We start from the raw sequence: 23,639 nt of genomic DNA on the forward strand, positions 1-23,639 counted from the left end.
ACAGCCTCTCTGTGTCTGGTGTTTGCTTTCCAAAGTGAAAGTATGAAGATTTAATTATCAGAAGGTGTTTGCAGCAGGCAGTGTGCCTTGGAAAGCCCATCAAGGGCCAGGCTGCAGGTGGTGCAGCCGGGCAGGGGACGTTCCTGCCTGGGAGCTGGCACCACGGAGGGCACCTGCACACCCGGGACACTGGGCTGCAGGATGTCCATCTGATGGTGGGAGGAGGTGTTGACTCCTGCTCTGTCACTCCATCAGCTCCCTTGTGGTCTCTCTGGCACCCTGTGGTGGCCTGATGCAGGAGACAGCCTTTCTTTCCCTTTTAGGAAGAACTTTCCCCCAGCCTCTTCCCTGAACCATGTCACCCAGGCATTTGACAACTGGGAGAGGTGTAGGTCATGGTGGGGCTGTCAGAGTGCTTCACCCATAAATAGATGAAGAACCAGTGAGATCTTTGCATCCACTGAAGCTTGGAAAACCATTGTGCCAGCTGAATGAGCATTTTCTTTTCAAGACTGAAAACTGGTCTGAAACGTGCCATTCTTTGTTAGAATGCAGTACCAGTTTGACACTCTACATGATGAATATTCCTTTGTGGGACCCTGTCATTTAAAGTCAGAGCATCTAGAGTGTAATCCTCCTTGATTTACTTATGAAGATGGTGAAGGGTATCCCAAATTGTCTGCAAGGTTTACAAGTGCAAATATGAAGACAGCCTTTATAAGGGTGTGGTTGGGTAGATCCAGAGTTGCATCTGATTTCTGTCCTGAGGAGGGAAACAAGATTTTTCCAAAGGGTTCATTTCCCAGGTAAACTAGCCCTTTCAAGACTACTTTAGGGATTTTAAAACTGCATGTACTTTTACTGGAACAGAAATTGCCTTATTATATCTCAGTTCTTCAGATTTTTTTCTTTCCCCGGTAGTCAGTACTGGAAGTCACAGAGAGAGATGCCAAAATACTTAAATGCACAGAGTAACCTCCTTAGAGTGTACATTTCTTAATTATCCATTGTCACTGAGTACCAGTAGATATTTCTTGACTCATTGCTTAGGATTTAAAAAAAAAAGTATTTAAGTTTTAATTTTGGGTTTTGGAGTGCATTACTGTGGCCATGAATCTCCTTGTCTTTTGTCAACTTTACTTTTTAAAGACATTATCACAGAGCATATTTCTCCATCTCTCACTTCTCAATGCATTTTCAGATCATTTAAGGAGTACAGTAAATAATACTGCTGCCTTGTAAATTCTGCCATGCTGTTCTCTCCCTCCACCCTCTCCACCAACCTCTTCTGAGGATGGGCGCCGCCTCACAGACCTCAGCTGTGCAGAGGAAATCATTCTGCTTCTCTGCATTGTCTTCCTTAGCCTTAGTCAGTCCCCTCATTCAGCAAACTCATCACTTCTCACACAAAAGAAGCTTCCTACTTTTGTTGTACTTAAGAAATTTCGGGTTGTGAAATCATTGGAAAGCATTTTGGAAAAAAACACCTGTGAGTTTAATATGTGTATAGAACACAGGCATGGAAAAACATACCAAAAGTCAAGAGAGAAAGCCAGTCATAATTTGCCAGTTTGTTTAATATTGTATATTGGTACAAGTCATAGTGCCAGATACTCCCCTTTAATTTTGCAGCACAGCTATAAATTTTGCTATATCTAATTGCAGCAAACTTTTTCTGCTCAGCATTTTTTTATTCTTGCTGAGCAAGTATTGTATTTATATGAAAAATACTTTTATATATAAATTTGGTTTACAATGTTTAAGGGCTTCTAATTTTCACTTTAAACTCAAGCTTAATTTTTTATATATTTTTTAATGGAAAGATTTTATGGCCAACACATGCCCCATGAGAAAGGGAAGAAGCTACAGATGGTCCAGAGCAGAGGATCTGTTTCATACATAAAAACTTCATGTCAGCATTTCAACAGAGCAGTTTCTTAGGGTATCTCTGTTATCACTGACACTTTCACATTGACAAGCATATGGGATGTAGTGCTGAATGTGTAAATTGAAATGATCACATCTAGCATTTCCCTGTACCAGGTGCCAGCTTGCTGCTGCAGCTCTGCACTTAATGTTGAAGGAGGAGTGCTAGGAATAGTTTCATTTGCTAATTACCTCTTCTCCAGCACGTAGTCCTTGGGCAAACAGCTTACCCAGGTGTTTTTGAGAACACCTATCTGGACAGTGCAGGACTGCAGGTGGTCCTGTGGTGACAATACAAGAGTGCAGAACATGTAAGAAATCTCCATCCATCTGTGCACGAGGGTTTTTTTCTCTCTTTTTTTTTAAGTCTTCAGTGAAGAACAGAAGACAAATTTGTGAGAATTTTTCTCCCCTTTTAAAGTTTGTGTGAAAAGCAGAAGACTGCTAATCCACAGCCCAAGAAAAATGTGTGCATGAGTGTGTTGTGTTTGAGGGGTTTGTGATAACAAACCTGATTGTCCTGTCTTGTGATTTCAGTGGCAAGAAAAGAATGTACATGCTAGTGAGAGTTTTGCAAGGACCTGCAAGTTAAAATAAATAAAATGTGGTGGTTTAAGGAAGAGGTAGAATCTAAATTGCCTTTCAGTACTCCTTTTCCAGGATCCAGTTTAACAGGATTATATAATTTTACTAATAACACTTTGATCTGTCATTTATACAAAAAGGCAGGCTTTGCAAAGCATTTGCCTTACATGTTCTTTTTGGGCTAGACTTAATCACTTGCAGAACTGATAATATTTTCTCATTCTTTAAAAATTCACATTAGAGTCTACGCTTAATAGGACTGTGGTTTGAGTACAGAATGTTAAAAGGAACGATTTAATTCATAATCCAGTAATTCAGACAGCTAAATTATCCCTTCTTTTACCTGATATTTATTAAAATGAATCCAAAGAAATTTCAGAAGTGTTGCTGTCATCAGTTGCCCTTTTAGGTTTCTTTACTGCTGTATGCAACATTCCTTACTATGAATAAGTGCAGCATCTGTTTGTTTATGATTTCTCCTTGCATTTTTCCACCCTTCTTATAGGAGTTACAGTCTTCATTCTTAAGCATTCTATACAGGCTAAAATTCATAGTGTTTACTCACGAATCTGAGCGAATTGAGCATCTCAGCTATGTATGTTTGCCTAAGACAATTAGTAGTTGCATCTTTACACTTGTTTTAATTCTTGCCTCTAGTTTTCAATATTTATTAGCACTCAGAAGGTGCTACATAGCAACTTGTTAACTAAACAAAAAACACCCCACACCTAACAAACAAAACCAGGAAAAAACTGCCCCCCTGAAACCAGCCCAAAGGGAAAAAGAACCCCCAGCCTGTAGCCCCAAATGAAGTGAGGCTGGAGAAATCCCTGAGCGTGCAGTTACTGTATGCAAATCAGGCTGCCTGAAAACTCGGGGTGTGGGGTTTTGTGTCCTGGAGTGGCTCTCTTCTCTTTGCATGTCTGAACTACTGCCAGTGCATGTTCTGAGCTCAGTTTGCTTTGTGTTTGGGGTTACAGCGCGCCGGTTCCTCAGTGGGGTCAGTCCCAGGAGTTCTCTGCAGCTCTGGAGTTGGGGTGCTCCTCCTGCAGCCCAGCCGGGACTGCTGCATCCCCCAGCCCCGGGGGCCCTGTGCTGGCAGGAGCTGGGCTTGGCCCCGGTCCAGCACCAGCCTGGGTTGCTTCCAAGCCCTGGGAGTGGCTAGGCATTGATGGGGACATGCGGTGCTGCTTTGTGATGGATCAAATTACCTCTGAAACTATTTCCTCAATCTCCCCTCAGTGTTCTTGTTTTTACAAAGCTTCGGTTGTCTGTCCTAAGAGCAGGTATTTTTAAAAGTGTTGGTAATGCTTAGAGATGGAGGCAGCTGCTTCATTGTAGGTGCAGGCTGTGGGTTCTTAGGTGTTACTGAAAGTGTGTTAATGGATGCCATTAGGCGTTGTACCTGTATTTTAGGTGCTTAAAACATAGTTATGAGACTGTGAGAGTGGTGTTTTCCCGCTCTTGTTGCTGCTGAAGTTCATTAACCTGAAGGAAATGGGTAAATAACACAGACCAAAAAGCATCTTGAGCCTAGGAATTTATTCCAGGCCTCTGAAGGACTCATTTACCTTGTTCAAGGGGTCACTTCTTTCTATGACTCCTAGACCAGGAAAAACAGGTTTTTTCAGAGAATACCTCCAGGCCAGGTAAGGCCCCAGACTTTTAACTCTGATTTTCATTATAATGGCTTTCCCAGTGCAGGCATGAATAGACATCTGGCAAGCAATTTCTTGTCTTTCTGATATTTGTTGTAGCAGTTTCATAAGATTGATCATGTAGAAATAAACTGAATTCAGAGAAAACAGGACACTTTCACAAAACCACATTTTTTTCACTCCTTTCCAAGACTCAGTACAAAAACATGTCTCTAAATTAAACAAGTGGGAAATATTCACAATGAAATATTTTATCTTGGAAAAAGATTAAGTGATTTTAAGAGTAATGTTTATGACATCATTTCTAAGAATAGTAGTTCTTAAAATTAAGAAAAAGATTAAATAAAAATTCTAATCTTATTCAATCTTCTTCAAATTCAATTTCTATATCCTTTAATTTAAATTTACTGCTTGCCTTTAGTACTATGCTTTGTTATGTCTTATAACTCCAGTATAATGATTGTTTGAAGGATGGTTTGGTTTTTTCAGTTTTTGTGCTGCAATGTGTGTTTCTTTGGGCTTTATACTTTCCCATTGCTCTTCAGCTTTATATTATTAAAACTATTTTGAAGATTAGGTAGGAGGAGATAGAGGCTGAGCTGCAGAAATAAACTCTGCCATTGTTTTCACCATACATCATTCATCAAAGGTATTTCCTATGGTCAACATGTAATCTCCTTTGTTCTGTCAACAGTTGAAAAGTATTTAAGCACATTATTGTGCAGGTCAGTTCTATTTCAAGGTAAAGCCATCGCTATTCTCCCATGTTCTCTACGATTTCATTATTCCCGTGGTGAGCAGTTGGTAGCACAGGGATGGCACTCTCTGTGCTCAAGTTGTGCTGTTCCCTGCAGAAGAGGCTGGATCCATGCAGAAGGCAATAGATCAGCTATTTTAAGGAACACAGACTGTATTCTTTCACCTTTTAACGTGGCGTATTTTCTGTTACTGAATCTTAGTGGATCTGAATCTGAACAAAGGAATTGGTTATTACTACTGCAGCAGAATCGCAGATTTCTTTTTTGTTTACTGCTTTCAGTGAAGTTTCAGCTGGAGTAAACTGCGCTTTGTAGTGACAAGACTTCCCAACTGTAATGGACTGGCACTGTAGATACTAGCCAAAGCACTAAAAAAGAGGCATTAGGCAATATGTAAGCTATGTATATGCTGAATATTTCTAAATATGAGATTTATAATCTGAAGTTCTGCATTATAATAAATCTTGAATCTCATTTGAATGAAACACGGTGCTCAGTTTCAAGAAGTGTGGCGTCCTATTGGTGTCCTACTTAATTGCATTTTTAAAAAAAATATTTTTTTTACTCCAGAAGGGGGAAATATAAATTTCCATAGCTGAATTTGATATGACTAGTTTTGGAAATTGTGAAAGGCAGAGCTGCCTAATAGCAGAGTTTTGATGGAAGGGAGAGGAAGGTAGCCCTAAGCAAGTGCTGTGAGCAGCCCTGGAGGGGCTCCATCCTTAACAAAGAAACAGAGAAATGTAGCTGTGAATAACTCTCTGAAGCAAGTTAGCCACGGGTAAAGGAGGAGCTCAAAAACCTGCAAGCAAACCAAGGCAAGTGCAAGAGCTAGGAAGGGTTTGCTTGGTGAGGAAGCTCTACTCTTTTTTGCTTTTGCATTTTACTTAATTCTTTTCTGTTTTCTAATCAGGGAAGCGACCCTTTCACACCTCTCAATTTTTAACAAACGTTTACCTGGCTAACCTGTACAGGGCGTGCTCAGGACACCCCGACAGCAGCGGGATGCATTTCCTGCTCAGCTGCCAGCAGCAGCCTGGCAAGTGGCATCACGAGTGTCAGACCAAGGTGTTCCCTGGCTGATGCCTCTCAGGCAGCAAGGTGCCCCGTTTGGCAAGGGGCAGACTGCAACAAGGCAAGCAGTTCCTGCAGGGTGGCAGGAAGAAAATGCTTCTTATGCAGGAAAAGCTGCAGCCTCTCGGGCCAAGGGATTGCGTGTGAGAGACTTTTGTAAAGAGTAACACGCAGTTTCTCACAAGGAACCTCAAAATAGTGAAAAACAAATATTATAGCTTTTCTAGTCCATTTTTTGTCATCTTTGGAATATTTGGAAGGGGTCTGAGGGAGAAAAGCCTTTGTTCAACTATTCCAGCTTTCTCCACAGCTTGAGTGGGGTTGATGCAAAACAAACAAAACCACTTAGCCATATGAACACATATACCCTTAAATAAAGAGTAAAAACAACTGAATTAGCACTACAATTAAAATATGTCTGTAGTGTTTTTTGCATTGTTGATGCTCTGAAGGGGTTAGAAATGGTGACATGTATCTGGCATTGCTCTGAACTGGGTTGTTAGCTGTAATAATCTCATGAAAGATCAGAACCCTCTCAATTCCTCATTGTCTGCAGGACTTTCATTTTCTCTCTAATTTCCCTTTCAGCTGTTTTTCTATATTTCTGGCTTGCCTATAATTAAAAAAAAAAAAAAAAAAAAAAAAAAAAAAAAAAAAAAAAAAAAGAAAGAAAAAAAATTTAAAACTCATGTCTATTTTCTTTTACAGTATTTCCCTTTGGGGCAATTCTTAATCTCCCAGAAGCATCAAAGCATTCAAGTTAATGTTGGTTTAGTGGCCAGTCCAGATAAGAGAGCATTCTTCAGTGCATATTCATGTACCTTTTTTTTCCCCTTTCACCCAGTAGGACTGTGGATTTCTAGAAAGGTTTGGAGTTTAGGTTGCAGATGTGTTCAGCTGCTAGGCTCTGCCTCCCAGCCTACCCTATTTCCTTGCCAATTCAAACAGCACTTTCCAGATTTTCTTAATGAAATTCAGTTACCTTACACAGCCTAAAGTGAGTACTAGAGGGATGTATTAATTTAACCTAGAAACCTGATCTGTGAGTTATCTCAGTTCTATCAGCCTAGGTGCTTGTTCGGACTTGGATCCAAGTTGCAGGAGTGAAAATTTCTTGCTGGAAATTTTAACTGCAATTTCCAGGCAGAGCTAGCATTATCGAAACATGAAAGAATTAAGTTGTCTCATTAGCCTTCACTTTAGAGAGGTGAGAAGTGTGTCAGCACCTTCTCAAAATGAGTAAAAGCCTTTGAGAGTGGGTTTTTTTTATTATTGGTTAAATTTAATCTCTTCCCCAGGTGCTTATTAGGTTTTGCCTTCTTTACCTGACTAAGACTCCTACTGAAATAAATAAAAAGCCATGTTGTGCATCTAGGCACAGTGCATGGCCCTTTGGAAGTGCTTTGCTGTAGGGTCTCTGCTGCTGTGGTACTAGTCTTATAATTTGAAATACATATTCTGCATTTTAAACTGTAAGATAAGTGAAAAAAAAAAAACAAAGCCAAAAAAAACATGGCTATGAAGTTTTGGGGTTTTTTCATCCTCATGGAAAATGTGATTCTCTTATTAACACTGTTAATGCAGTTAGTAAGAAAAAAAACCTGGCTGAAACAAAGACATGTATCAGTAAAATTCAAAATAATTGGCATCAAGGTAGTGAAAAAAGTAGTCTCTGAGATGTAGCTTATTTTTAAAATTAAGGCTTTGAAGTTTTTTTAAAAGTGTGGTTTTTATTTTGACATAATTATATACATGTTACCAGCATTTCAGTGAAGACGACATTTCCTGAAACAAAACACATCATTTATAAAGGCTGTTGAAAACTCAGCTCTCAAATTATTCTGACTTCAGTGGTATGAATTACACATATAAGCAGAGCCTTTAACATAAAATGACTGCGGCCCCAGCATCATCTTTCATCTCCTGTGCCTGCCCTGTCTCACACTTACTCGGTCGCTTTAAAAGGTCATATCTGTTAGTGTGAATGGTCTCGTACCCAGTGCCAGTCACAGAAAGGCAAGGCAAAGGAATCTCTGTCATGGAGGATTATCAGTGTGTTGCTTTGTCTATATTTCAGTAATTATTAATTAAATTATTAAATCCTTCAACGACTGAGTGTAATAAAAATCTGAGATTATACTCATTTGCGATTGAAATAAGCCAGTGTGACCACTTAAAAAGCATTTCCCGTCTCTCCTCATCCCTGGGACCTGTTTTCTGCTTTAGGTTGCCCCTCCCTACAGAAATGTGGTCTGAACCCTGATCAGTTATTCAGCATGGGTGATCCACTAGCACTGAAAAAAAAAAAAAAGCAAGCACAGACCACAAAACACCTAGCCTAAACAAGGGAGGAGCAGCAAAGATGAAAGGCAAAGGTTTTTTTCACTTTTTTTTTTTTTTTTTTTTTTTTTTTTTTTTTTTTTTTTTTTTGTGGTGATGTTTGTTAATGCCATTTGAAAATACGGCATTAGTCTTTTTAAACTCCATTTGTATTTGGAGAATCAGATTTTTCCAGAGCAACAGGATGTGAGGAGAAAAATTGAAGGATAGAACCCGTGATATTTTAACTTCCACTTTTGGGAGGAAATGAGAGATTTTTATGACTCTTTTTATTTAAAGAGAAAAATAAAACCCAGGTTGGATTTGATGTTTTAAGTATTCCCTTGCTTACAGTTTTGTGGTATTATCAGTTTTATAGGTGAATTTAATTTCCATGGAGTAAAATTGGTGCTAATTTCAACATGTGGCAGGCTACTGTGATGTTATTTCTTTTGCTGTTTTACAATTTCTTTTTCTGTTATATTGCTTGATTACTTTTATTGTAAACCCACAAAACAGCTGGCATAATGCACAGATTAAAATTACACTTTCACAAGAATGATGAAGTGTTAAACTACTTTTATTCTGACATTCTGGGCGGCTAGATTTTAATTATTTGAGTAAAGTTGTTAATTCAGCTCAATAAAAGCCATATCCACATGATAGATGTAGATGTCAAAATGCCACAAAGGGTTCCCCGCCTTTGATTAGAGGTGTTACTATGAAGTTAAACCCAGATTACAAGAACATCTTAAATTCTATTGATTCTGTCATCCTTTTTTCTAATGTGCTGTTCAAAATCAATGTTTAAAAAAAAGAAAAAGGCAAAGAATGGCACTGTATTCCCCCCTAGACCTGCTGGTTTCTCTGTGAGTTACCAAGAGACAGTCTCCACGTCTTTCACTCAAGAAAGAACTCAATGAAACAGGGATTTACTCTGACTCGGCTGTCTTGCTTTACGTTTCATTTTGTAATACATGCTTCACCCATCTTGGGATGTTGTATTGGAGCATGTGCTTGGGGGATGCAGCTGTCAAGCATTATTTCAGATAAACAGAGCTCCAGCTACATCCTATCAGAGAAACTGTCCAGAAAATCAGATACTGCTTCTTTTGAGGTTGGCTTGACTTTTGCTTACACGAAGCACAAAAGAGCTTACAGAGAGGAAATACAGTCCTTGGCACATTTTGACTAGTTGCAAATTCATGAATACTCTGTATTCTGTCTTTGTTTAAGGCTTAGTCCTTATGACCCCAAGCGTTCAGTCACTCCCTTCCCTTTCCATTACCTTGCAGCTTCTTTTCTCAGGGAGATAACAATGGTAATTCTCCTATGCAAATTATGCAATTCTTAAAGGCAGTATTTAAAAAAGAATCGGTAGTATGTTAGGAATAAGAAGAGGTAAAGAAAGAAAAAGCTCTCAGTGTAATGGGAGTAATCCTGCAGAGGAGGAGTGCATCTTTTCCTTTTAAGTGTGTCTTCCAGTGTGTTTTGTTTGAACCTTAAGGGCATAACCTTCTTAGCAGTAATAGTTAAAGTTCACAGCTTATAGGATAAATATACCTATCAACCTTTAGCATTTGAACATGGAAGTGCAGTTGGGAAATGTCTACTGTATTGAGCAGTAGACATTTTACTCTTAGCATTGTGATTCTAATCTTAAAACTCTGTATCTTGCCCAGCAGAATAAGAATTGGAACCAAACTTTAACCAGTTGACCCTATCCTACTTACAAGTAAAACTTCTACGATGACATTTTTTCCTGAAAGCAAATATTAAAATCATCATGCTTTGCTTATTAAAAAAATTCTTTTAGATAGGAATTCTGCAGAAACATAATGTAAATGTTATGTTCTGTGACTTGACATTTATTGCATTTCAAATTTTATGCCTCAAATGGATGGCTTAAATAGGAATTAAGACAAAATGATTTTTGTTTTTTTCATTTAAGTAGTTGCTGGGAAAGAGGGAATAGTCTAAAAATACCATCTTGTAATCATGAATTAGAATGAGTTATGCCAAGTAGCTGTGGAGGCCATTTAGTATTTCAGAAACACAGCAGGGGAGCTTTTTTAAAAGACATAATTAAAAACAACGGATGATATAGGCTGTTATGGATCTTAGGTCCCAGGCTTCCAGAATAATTGTAAGTGACTCTAAAATACCTCTTGCTATGGCTGCCTGTTAGCATTTGTGTGACGTTTCAGTTTAGTCCGTGTATTTGAATGTGGGGGTTTCAGTCAGTTGCAACTGTGTTGGTCACTTCTGCATTATTTTTGTTAAATATTGTTTGTTTGGGTTTAGATAATAGATCTTTTGAGAGAATCTTTCAATAGCATTCATGAGTTTTGCTGTTTGGATAATCCTACCTTAGCTAAGAGAAAGACTGAACCTTACCAGAGCAGGTGAAGTTACTTCTATTGTTATAAATGACAAAGTTGTTCAACTGAATAAAGGTCAGTATTTTTTTCACTAGTTGTCAAACTGTACGTGAGTTGTTTGCAATCATTTCTCTACTGCTTTTGGGGCAGAGAGCTGTGCTTTAAAACAATTCTGCATAGCTACACAGGGACATAACTGGAATTTCATTGTGGTGTCAGCAGTTTTAGTAGGGACAGTAGTATTGGAGGCAAATTTCTTTGCCACTAGCAGTGAAGATTAATGGGCATCTTTAAAAGATAGAGAACACGAACACATGCGTAACACTTTCAATAGTATAACAATATTCCTGAAAAATGTGAGATGGAATTCTGAATTGAAGCCGTGTTTGCCTTATTGCAGTGCTGATGTGTAATCATGTACACTGTCCTCTGAATTCCAGTGACATATTCACCACTGCAGACGTGGGTTAGTGATGCTGCCACACCAACCATTGGCATCTTTAAACAGGACATTGTCTGATACAGTTTATAGCTTCATTCCCTGTGCCATTAAATAAATAAAGCATTCAGTATGTGCATCAGTGCCATCAAGCATGAATACCCCGGTGGACTGGGAATTAAATGCCAAGTGAGGGTCAGAAGCAACAAAGGCTGAATAACACTCAGCAAATGTATACATATTAGGTAAGAACAGTGCCCCTGATGCAGAAGAAATTGAATGAGCACCTTGCAATGTCTAGATGGAGCATAAAGATTTCTTTTGTTTGCCTGAGCTGCTATCATTGACTCAAGTAGAATATTCCATTTTTGAAGGAACTGAACAATAGTTTATTACAGGTAAAAAGAAATCTTGGGGTCCCAAATTCTGCTGTGCCATTATACAATCAGACCTGATCATTATTCAGCCTGCAGCCCCTCAGGCCGAATGGGCTAGTAAAGTCTATTTTGCAGTATATTTTCGTAGCAGGAAAAACTTATTATCACTGTTTTGTCAGATTTTATGTTTTGAAATACAGTTATAATTTCATATTCTTGCAAGGAATGTCTCTGTGCTACTGGTGCTAAGTTTCCTTGTCAGTTTTGGTTCTGTGAAATACCAGATCTGCTTTCTCCAAATATGAAATATATACGTTGAGAGACAGTATTGCATTCTGGTGGACCAGCTTGAAGTTACTGCTGAAGCAGCTTTCCCTCGTCTAATTTAAACATTTTTTTCTGAAAATATCAATTATGTTTTATGTTATAATACAAATGTAAAGCAATGTGTCTAGCTAAAGTTCCTAGAGGCTGAATATAGTTGTTTCCTGATTGGATTATGTATGAACAGTTCCAGAAAAAATAAATTCTTTTCTATATACTTAAATTGGGTGTTCCTAATTATTATAGTTTGGCTAGTTTCGTATAACCCTGTAGTGTACAAATATCCTAGAAATATTTTTTTTGTTATTAAGAATTAGCAGGACTGAGTGCTTAAAAGAGTCACCCTCTTTGCTTTGCTTGCCTAAAGTATGAGTAATGAACTTTTTGACTGATCTAATGTAGATCATTTTTTTTAGCATTCTAGTAGCCTCTCTATGCAACTGAAATGAAAAGGCAAAATTTGTAATATGATACCTTTGTTAAAACAGAGGGCAAAAACTAAATTTGTGACTTTGTGGTAAACTGAATCAAGAGATAATTATTTCTTTGGAATGCTTGAGTACTGATAACTGTGTTCCCATTTTTTTTTCCCTCCTATCTTTACATATAAAAATTAATTTGGTTGTATTTCTGACACTGGGCAAGGAGAATAATTGCCGATAGTTAGCAGGAAAAAGCATTGTTATGACAGAATTTTCTACTCAGTTACTTTAATGTCTTCTGCACAAAGACATTCAACAGCCAAAAAAGTCTGTGAATTGCCTGAATTGGTGGGAATTAAATAATGAAAATTAAATGAAATTTGTTTTAGAAATAAAAATGGAAAAAAAATCAATAATGCATCAAACTGTCATAAGAGGCTGTTCAGCTTCTTGCATAGTTTTAGTAACTTATCTCCTGAACTAAACTGGTGGATGTGCTGATATATGATCATACACACTTAACAAATTCTGTAATTTAATCCACCCTGTAATTCAATAGCCTTTTGCCTAAGATGTTGTAATCTCTTTAGGATGTACTTATCCATGAAAGTAGAGCCTACCAGCCTATTTGAGACTATATGTGAGTGCGGAATTTCATGCCCTTTTAAATAGTCCTATGCCCTTTTTGTTAGGTAGTTTAAAAGATCTGATTTTGTAAGGTCTTGATTCCTTAAAAAAACCCTGAAATTAAATTAAGGTAAAATAATAAAATTAAAACATCATGGTAGTTGTTTTATTCCTGCAGGTGAGAGATTTCAGGACAGATCCTCATTAAATGAGAACAAGTTTAATTGTGATGCCTTTGCTACCAGTGAATTCAGTGCTCCCTTTCTCTTATTAAGACATTTCTTGTTTTCCTGAGAGTCTGAAAATAGACAAATAAACCCTGGAATTGACAAGCATGTAGTGCCTCCACTAATTCCTACCTCAGAGCTAGCAGAAACATAAACAGGTACGATTCTGGGTACTTTAAGGCTTTCCTGTAATCTCTTTCAGTGCTCTTCATTTGTGATTTGGATAATGACAACACAAAAAGGTTGAGCTGTTGTTTTGATGACTCAGTAGCACAGTGTCTTTGGCCAGAACTGGATTAGGTTTATATGTAAAAGGTATCCAGTATTCACCAGTCTCATTACGGTTTTGAAATTTTGATTCAGATGTGTAAACCCAGCAATTTGTTGTCATGAGGGGCGAGTGTTTAAAATTATAATAAACAAGATTTTTATATGATTAAGACTGCTCACTGACAAAACAGAAAAAAAAATTGTCCATATTATCCTACTTTAATAATTCTATTAGTTTCCTGGAATAAATGAAATACTGAAATACAGACAATTATAACTACAATAACTGAAATAACCGGAATAAAGATACTTTTGTATTGGAAAGTAAATTCCAAAAACTACATAATGAGGTTTGACTATTTTGAATCCAGTGAACAGTTTAAAAAAATTACTTAAAAAGGTAGCAGTTGGAATAAGCAACAAATTGCCACTTGGCTGGATGTAAATGCAGACTGCAAAATCTGTCATACTATTTTTTACTCTGAATTTTTGAAGTCCTTACCTTATCAGAAGAAGTAATACAGATCTAACATCTTCTGTGGAAGAACAACATCAGGCTGAGCTTGTGGACATGTTCCCTGTCCACCTTTATCAGAGTCCAATGCCTCACACAGTTGGGCACAAATATTTTTAATTGTAAAAAGAAACTCTGAAGACAGACTATGAAATGTATTTTTAGACTCTACAACCTTAGGTTAGTAGCATTAAAATGTGTTCTATCTTTAGTCAAAAATATCTTTTCCTCTTCATTTTCAACCTCTTCAATCCAATCTGTGTATAAAAGATGCCATTTTTAACGTTCTTGTGGAGTTCATAACTATAAATAAAAACCTAATTTATGTGGATTCTCATCAGCATATGATTTGAACCTATTAGAGTTCTTACACCCCTTCATCTATCCACATCCATTTTTACCTGTAGCTATTAATTTGTAAAACGATAATTAAGATTTTGTCAATTACTTTTTTTAAGTTGTAATAAGTGTATTGTATCACTGTGATGAACGTGTTCAATTTGTGCTTGTATGGCACAATTTCTTCTTAGGCATCCTGTAATCTCTACTTCATTATCCAAACAAGATTTCAACTTCGTTTTGAAGTACATCCTCATGATTAATTGGGCTATTAGCTAGAAGGCACCTCATGTGCCTGAAAGGGTAATGGAGCACTGATGTTTTGGGATGTGTGTTTTGTTGTCCAGAGACCAGAAGAGGCACCCCCAGGATTATGTCTATAACAGGCTTGAGATACCCTGTTCATACTTTAATAAGCAATTGGAATGGCTAATCTGGTAATGCATCATTGTAAGCAGTGAGTAGTAATTGCTAGAAAATAAACTGAGATCTTACAAACAACTGCATGCTCGCACTTGTAGATTTTCCCTGTAGGTTTGGAGCCAGGAGTTGAGGCAATCACATTTGTACAAGTACGTTTCTACGAAGAAAAATAGAAGAAAATAAAACGTGTGACTAAGCTTTCTAAAAGCAGCGCTCTTTCAAGACTGATAGCCTCTGGCTAAATTCACATATCTTGTGGAAATTAATGTAGAATAGCAATTTTCTCATGTTTTTCCCTATTTTAGGAATAGCTGGAATGCCCATACACACTTTTAAAAAAATAAATACCACTAGAGCGTATCAGTAAGTATTGCTGAACCACAGATTAGTACCTTTCAAAACATTTACAGCATTTGAATGACATAGCTGTAGCTACAAAGTACAGCAAAATATGTTAAATGGCTAGATACAGGTATTTCTGATGATCTTTCTTATTTTTTGTCTTTTATTTTTTTTTAACTTTATCATTAGGAGTGGTGGGCTCTGACATTCCACTGGAAGGTCCTTAATCTGATAAATTACCTAAATGGTGAGGCTGTCAAACGCTCATTCCCCAAGAAATAGCCTTTTCATGTCCTGGACTGACCACTTGGATCGTTTGTTTCATACAGAAGTTCAGGGATTCATACCATACATGCATTTGTCACAGTATGTATCCAGGGTGGACTTGGAATTTCAGAACTGGTCAGAAGGAAGTGCTTTTTGTGTTCAGGCAGTGAGGAGTGTTTCTCTTTGCTTTAGAATGTGCTACTTTCCAATGTGCCCAGCTTCTTGGAGCTTTGTCTTACGTTCTGCTTGCCGTGTTTGCGAGCACAGTTGCTAGAGAGCTTGCTTCTCCTGTAGGTACTTAAACACAAATCATCTCTCCACTCTCTATAGGGTTGGTTTTGTACCCCCCATAACTGAAATTTGTAGATTCTGAGCCGTCTCTGTAATGCTGTAATGGATGTTTCTCCTCAGAGGAGCTGCAGGTTCCACACGTGGAGCTCTCAGGAGCCTGCAGACCCTCCCTGCTCCCCTGCGACCTCCCACACACGACGTGGGGCCTCAGAACCCGGGGGGTTCCCAGCAGAGGACACCCCTGAAATGCTGTTCTCCCTCATTCAAATCCTAACTCCTGGCTCTGTATGTTCAGCCTCCTCTGATCAGAAACTTCACTGTGGACCCAAGACAACTTCTCGAAACATTTTCTTGAAGAAAAAATAAATTAGTAATATTTACAGTAAGTAAATTGCTCCACCCCTGCTGCGTCCACATGTCCTCCCTGCCTTGCACTTCCCAGGACAGCAGAAATGTGGCATTTCAATGGGCCTGGCCCTGCAAATGCAGACAAGGGTTACTTTGCTGTTGGCTGCACAGTTTTATTCTTCTTGGTTTACACCAAGTTCAACAGCTGACAGAGTACACTGTGGCATAAAACTGAGTGTGCCCAGAGCTGCCCAAGTGTGTGACTACTCACTATTAACATTGTGCTTCCTCATCTCCTTCACCCTTGAAGACAGGCAGTATAGTATTTTACAAGCTAATTGTGCTTGGTCTTGCTGAACTGTAAAACAATAAAACATAAACACTGGTTTTGAAATCTGAGCTAGAGAAGAAGCAGTTTAAATAGTGACTGACTTTGAAACCGGAGCCGAAGAACAAACAGTTTTGCCCAGGCACGCAACCTGGAGTGCGGCATTAATACACCCGCTCTGTTCCCGCTGCTCCCTCCCGAGGTGTCGGGGCTCTTGTCTGTGTCATGCCAGCTGGTGAGGTACACTTGTTGGGTTGAGGGTGGCTCGCAGCCAACCTGCATCGCTTCCAAACATGTTGAAGTGAGTAAAATCTGGATTTGAAGTATTTAGTTACTCTGAGCCAGCTCTTCAAGGCTTTCTTTTTCCCATCCCTGGTGGCAGCCCCTTTTGTTTTTTTGTGCTGGAAGAAGCAAAACTTGCAGGCTGCTGCTTTGAGACTTGAGCAAAAGTTTCTGATGAACACCAGATGAAGAAACGCCATCTTTTGTAAATGTTTATGTTACAGTTAAGAAATAATTTCTTCCTAAGCACCTGTAGTTTTAGACAGTAGAGTCTACCTAACAGTTTGGGGATTTTTGATTTCTTAGTACTTATTTGTACTTTTGTTTTGACTCTTGGGCTCTCATTAGTTTGGCAGATGTCTTGTTCTGAAACTGTGTGATGCCTTTCTGGAAATCTAATCATACAAATGGGACTGTACAGATCAATGGAGATACTCTATTCAGTTTGGTTTTTGTTTTGGCCTCTTTTCTTTGGCATATATATGTAGCTGATTTTTGCATTTTTTCATTTCAGTATCAGTTTTTATCAGTAAGTAACTGCTAATTCTGGAAGCAGTAATCTTTAGACACTTGCAATGTTGGGCTGGGAGGTTTGGAGATACAACATTCAGCCTTGGTCATGCTTAACATTGATACTTGGTCCCTGTACCTGTGGGGAACCCAGGTAGGATGGGAAGCTGCCGGTGGTCTGACCTGGAGCTGTGTGCTGCTAGTCCATAGAGTATGAGGTTTTTCTGGTGTTTAATTCTCAGTTAGCACTGAGGACTGCTTGCAGGCATTTTCTTGACCTGAGGTCTGGAAGTGAACACTTGTTCCTGCATGTGGCATCTTTCAGAGGTCAGCCTGCCAGGAGTGGGTCTTGTTTGGCTGCTGGTGCCATGTCCCACCTTTTACACAAAAATACTCCCATGCAGGTGCACTCACACAGGAGCCCAGAGTTTGGAGAGTGTCTTCTGTTTGTGATAGGAGCTGAACATTTATCTCTTCTCAGGCCACCCAGGGTTGAAGGAGTCCACATGCCCACCCTGTCAGTAGTTTGCTTGGGGAAGGTACAAGAACCCCTGCAAGATGCAGTTCTAAGATAGCTCAGTCCTGATGTTAGGTGTGTATCCTCCAATCCTGATCAAGTATAAATTGTCTTAAAGCACAAAGCTTGCTGTCAGTGATCTCGCAGGAGAGTAAACCCTTCTGACTGGGTCTCTCAGCTGTGGTCATGCTTCTGATCCGATGCAATGGTCTTGTCTCTGCTCAGTTCTGGGCCAAGTTACTGCTGCAGCTGTAGCCAGAATTATTTCTTTTATTCTAAAATGAATGAATCCTCTACTGCTTTTGGGTTACAATTTTGTAATAGGTTTCTGGAACAATCTGGTATTGAGCACTCAAAATGATATTACTGTGCTACCTGGAAAATGCTAATTATTCCAGACATGCTGTTTCCATGAAAAGCAAATGCTGAGTGGTTTATTAACCTTTTTTTCTGAGGGAGGTGGAGGAGAAAATGTAGGCATCACTATTATTCCCAAGAAGATGGGCAGGGAAGAGGTGGAATTGCAGTTTATTGTTTCTCCCCAGTAAGAGTGCCAGTGCCAGTGCCATATACGGAGTTCATTGTCAACTTCTTCTCACGGGGAAGTAGGAGAAAGGAAAAAAACAACAACAAAAAGGTCCTTAGTGTCTGCTTAGCAGGAGCGATGTCAGGAGAGTCAGAGCTGCTCGGATTTATCTCCCTTTGGCGGGCAGGGTGGGCGGGCACGGCCCCGGGCCCCTGCAGGTGCCGGGCTCGCCCCGCGGGCTCCTCCCGGGCTGGGTCTCATCGGCGGTGTTCGGGCTGTGTCTGGGAGAGGAACGCTGAAAGCGTGCACTGGCTGTGGAACAAAAGACTGCCAGGTGCTAAGGTAGCGCTGTTCTCCGCAGCTGGAGAAATAGTTTGGGATTTCTTTTTTAGTTTCCATTCATTCTGTTCGTTACAATCCTGTGACAAATTCGCTAAAAGTTATCTGGGAACAGTGGAAGTGGATTTTTTTTTTTCCTCTGATCTGATACTAATTTTTTTGAAGTGAGAGGATGGGACTAACCTGGTTTTAAAATTTTGTGTGACCTGGTCACCAAACCCAAACAATTCAGTTTTTTATTCCAGAAAAAGTGCTTTTTAAATATGTCCATTTGTAATGCAAACAAGTTGGGTAACTTAATATACCTGGCGATAATGCCCAAGATCTGAAGAACTGTGTGATTAGTAGAATTCCAATCTATTTTTTCCTCAGATAAGGTCCAATATAATCAACAGTAAGAAAGATTTGATACTCATTTAATAATAATAATAAATAGTACTTATTTACTCTTTTCAGTATAAAAGAAAAGGAAAAACACAAAGATCTCCATTGAAATAACATTAATGTAGATAGATCTACAAATTGAGAAAGGGTAGTGCAAATTCAGTTTAAAATCTATGTTTATCAATATGTTTTGTTAACAATCGCTGAGTTGTCCTTTCTTTTATAATAAAAATACAGATAAAAGTAAATAAGGATAAATTGGTTATCTAAATATAGGCTTCTTTCTGACAATTTAAATAATTGGCAATTTAAGTGATTCTGAACAGTTTGATTTAGATTCATCATTTCTGTTTCCAAAGGTACGGATGGCTCTGCTTGCCTCCCGCTCCTTGCTTATGCAGTCATTCCTTGGATTAGAATTCCAATTGTTGTTGTTGCATCAGCAGGCTCTTCTCATCTGCAGTACATAAACAAGCACGGCGGTGCTGCCCGCCCTGTGCAGGGAGAGCTGTGGGGCAGGGAAACCAGAGACCTCAGCTTCACTCAGGGTTTCCACCGACAAGAACCTTCTGGCCCTCCTGGGAGTCTGAGGGATCTCTCGACTAGCCAGTCTCACCACTTGCTAAGGAATTTCTGAGTAATACTTGTCACCAGAAGGGATCTCTTTTATCTCGGTTGCTCCTTGTAGGAGCTCTGTTTTCCTGTCAAGTGCCCTTGGGAATTTGCTAAGCACCGTGGAAGTGACCTAAATATCTGCTTTTATCACACAATTAACATCATAACGTAGTCTCGGAACATTCTTCATTGTTTGGCAGTGATCTTGAATTCACCTTTTAACACCAAAAGCTACAAAAGATCGGTGAATGTACTCTACCAGTAGACTGCAGATTTACAGTACGAAAGAAAAACACTGCTTGTATCTAGCAGTAACTTAGAGAAAAGAAACCCCCTGGAGTTTATCTGTCTCAGGCTAATGGCATTTTTGTGCAGCCCCACGTCTGGGCATCAACTCTGCACACTGATGCTCAGTCCTAATGTTTTCCTTCGGAGAACAAGACCCGTATTTAAGGATTGGGAATCAGACTGGGGGATGCTAGTCATATTTACATTCCTTTCCCCTCTCCAGATTTCTGTGAGTGTAACTTAATTAGTAAGTTGATCTTAACCTTTTCCTGCTGCTGCTTAATTTTTAGAAATGCTAACAACCTTTGGGAATGGTTAGGTGGAGCTATTCCTGTCTAGACAGTAAATACAGCTTAATGAGTGTCCTGGTCTTTAAACAATCTTTAACTCATTGTGAAGTACAGGCTTCCTTATGCTTAGTAGCTCAGGGGACACCTTCAGCATCCTTACCATTTTTCACACAGAAAAATCCCAATCGTACAAACAAATACGTGTATTTATGAGCAACAAAATCTTACTCAAATATTTCAATGTGAATCCCGCATGTCAAATTTTACTAATGCTCAGCTGAAGCCAGACAGGGTAATAATCAAAGCCTCTGAATTTGCGATGGATTTGTGGGGACTGACCCCAGCTTTTGGTTTTCCACCTGCTGACCAAAATATGGGAGTTAATTTAGCATAATCTGCTAAAGTCTGCTGAGTTCTTACTGACCTCTGTGTCTCAAAAGTCACTGTTCTTTATAGAAGTTTGAAAGCAGACATCAAAGTAGTAATTCTGGCGGACACTGAATTTCACACAAATTCTGAGGGAGTTGTCAAAATGGGAAAGCAAACATCACAGAGGAAAAGCAACCAAATGCTGCTTTTAGTTACTTTAATCTATTCTGGATTTGTATAACACATTTGTGATGTTGCTTACTGCTGGCTGTGTACTCTTTTGGGCATGAAGATGGCCTTGATTCTTGTCTCAGGCAGTGTTTCTTCTCACTTCATCAGAAACTGGTCCTGATTGACAACAGACATTTGTGTTTTTAAACTGACTGTTAGAAATAGTCACAATGCCACAAAGAAAAATAGAAGACATATGTCCCTACGAGTGTGTAGTGAACGTAATCTATTCAGAGGAGTAGTTCCCAGTGGGCTAGCAGCAGGGAAACTTAAACACATGCATCGAAGGATTCAAGAGTCAGTCTTCATCTGTTTATCCCAAAAATGTGTGTTTTAACAAAAAAAAAAAAAAATAAAAAAAAAAAAAAAATAAAAATCTATGGAAATCTTTCATAATCTGTTGCGGATTTTACTCAAACCTTTACAAATAAACTCCTGTAACTCACTTTGCCGAGCTCCTAAGTGGTCGTGTCTGTGACTGTCTGCTAAGGATCAAGATTAAGGTACCTAGATTTGTGTGCAAAACTTAGTTTTTAATGTAGATTAAATATGAACAAAGTGCATTCTGTACTTCTTCATGTTCTATTACAGCCCACACAAAGAAAACAGGAAAGTTAAGACTCAAGGTCTATTCTATAATTCAGAGTTTTTACTGAAATTTGAAGGCAATTTAAGCCAACTACTTATTTCAAAGGTAGTATCGATAGACCACCTGCTGTTGACATGAACTAAGAAAGATAGAAGGATGTAAATGAGTTTTAGTGATTTGCCTGTCTTTGAATACAAATGAAGCTAACAACCTCCCATCCTGCACTCTGGCAGTCAGGTACTGGAGTGTTTTCATCGTGCTTTATTGGAAAGCGAGTGTTGTCACCATGAATTATCATTAGACTTTGTTGTTGTTGATGACTGCTTGTTAGCACTGGATAATTCAAGTGTAATTCAGTTAGAATGTTTCAGGTATGTCACTAATTATGTATTTCGTAACTTAGATTTGACAAGGGAAACTACTTCCAGCTGAAACTTGGGGAGACTTCTCTTACCTGCACATTGACGGATTTCTGGTGGAGAGTGAGATTTAAGCTGATTTAGCTGGAAGAATAGACTAAAAGGCTGCCTGTCCGAGTCCTATTGTCATAAAACTGATCTTCCAAGCTCAGTCAGCATTTTCAGTGAGTCCAGGGAAGATGTGTAAACTTGTCTAACAGTCATCTGTGCTTTTCTGTTGAGAACACCAGGAGCCTTGAAAGTTAAGTCAAAGATTCCAGAAATGTCTGCTTTTTTCTCTTAACGCAGATGCAGAGGCCTTTGTGATGAAGACATTTCTTCCAGTGGTGAAACAAAGAAGTAGGAAGCAAACGATTCAGGGCAGGAAGAGCTCAGTCACTTTTTGGGTTGATCAGATAAAAATCTGAACAATCGGGACTGTCCCTTCGGAATAGCTTAGCTGGCTGCTGAGGGAGGTTTTTGGACTGATTTCCATTCATTGTTTTCCCTGACCCGTCTTGAAGAGCCTGAAAGGCATTTTTGAAAGTCAGTCACTCTTTTCACTTGTAAGTTTTGAAAGCACACTGCAGTGATTCATCTGTGGTTGCAGACTGCCACTGGCTGTCTCCTCCCATAGCACCAACCATCCCTTTGAATATTTGCTACCTATTCCTTGTTTCTGCGTGGCTTCAAAAGCAACAGTTGTCACAAAGAAACAGGCTGTCCTAAATGACAGCTTTCACTGCCTTTTAGATCACAGGTCAAACTGGAAAATGAAGGTTCAGGGACAATTTGATATCACCAGATACTATCCTAATGTCTTTGTAAACTCATCTTAGAGTTTAATTCAGCATCATAAAACCCCAGTCAGAGGAATGTCTGCTTGCCCTTGTATGGACAGCTATCGTAGCAGTAATTTGCTTATGAGATGCTTTTCTTTCTGGAATACTGATGTGCCTTGGTTCCCATCAAAAAAAAAATCAATTTCCTGTGAAAATTGGCATAAATCAGATTGTTTCTTCATGTTTTTGCAGTGTTTGTCAAAGTTGCTGTTAGCTGTAGCTCAGTATTGTCTCCTGATGAATTGTTGCAGTGGATGAACAAAACAATATTAATCTGTTTTTGTTAATCCTGTTTTGTAATTAAATACATCTTTCATATAAATCCTGTTAAGATTTGAATGAAAGGGGATTTATGGAAACATGACTTGCTTTTTGTAAGATAGTTTTAGGATTATGAAATGAACACTGGGAAAAAAGAAAAGTTTGACTTGCTCACAGAGTAGAAGATTTTCTCTTTGTTATTTTTGCTTTGCTGGTGCTATGAAAAAAAATATAATAAGAGCATTCAAGCTGGGTTGCCTGTGGTTTAACTCTAATTCCATAGGCTGCACACTCTTTCTCCCCAAAATCCCCACAGCAAGTGACCTTGTCAAACAAAAGTGTGGAATAATGGGAGGCAGCCCAGGGACTGTGGCTCATTTACAAGCAGCTGTTTGCTACTGTCAGAACAAAGGCAAATCAAAGTTGCATTAACGGGGTATGACAGGCACAGTGAGCAACTTCCCAACAATGTTCATCCTCTCGTGTTGTTCTGGTTATAATATTGGTTTGCCTGAAGGAGAAAATAGTCATAAGGTCAAGTCAGACATCTATGTTTGCAGAGCCTTTCAAAATTGCACACATTATTCAGCTTATCAACTATTGATGTTTTTTAACAAAATTAACATAACAGCAAATAAATACATATTTATGTGCATGCCTGGCTTTTTGTATGAGTATTAGAGCCATGTAGAGAATTAACAATTGTATCTTCACAGCAAGTCTTGTCTGATTCAGCCAATGCAAGAACCAAGGCATTTGTAGATAATGTGGCTTTTGAACATCTGCATGGCATCTTAGAAAGTTTAGAGGATCACTGTCTTCTGAATAGCTTTTGTAGTTTACTGCTTGACTAGAACTTGTCTCTGTACCTTGCAAAATACCACTAGACTGTCTCACCTCATGGTAAAGAAATCACATAAATTACATACAGCCCTCCTCGAACTTCTGTTAAAAGTGTG

At 38.8% G+C, this 23,639-nt stretch overlaps 1 protein-coding gene across 12 annotated transcripts in view; it reads left to right on the plus strand.

Moving 5' to 3' along the window:
• Positions 1 to 23,639, plus strand: part of ADGRL2 (adhesion G protein-coupled receptor L2) — a 174,819-nt gene that overhangs the window by 61,223 nt on the left and 89,957 nt on the right. The window contains exon 1 of one of the 12 annotated variants that reach the window (XM_063407367.1): positions 16,415 to 16,540. The exons of the other annotated variants lie outside the window; for them this stretch is intronic. The gene's annotated coding sequence lies outside the window, so the exon portion shown is untranslated. Of the gene's footprint in view, positions 1 to 16,414; positions 16,541 to 23,639 lie in introns of those variants that run through there. 12 annotated transcript variants of the gene reach the window in all.

The sequence above is a fragment of the Prinia subflava genome, chromosome 10, assembly GCF_021018805.1.
Source record: "Prinia subflava isolate CZ2003 ecotype Zambia chromosome 10, Cam_Psub_1.2, whole genome shotgun sequence".
In the NCBI taxonomy this organism is placed as follows: domain Eukaryota; kingdom Metazoa; phylum Chordata; class Aves; order Passeriformes; family Cisticolidae; genus Prinia; species Prinia subflava.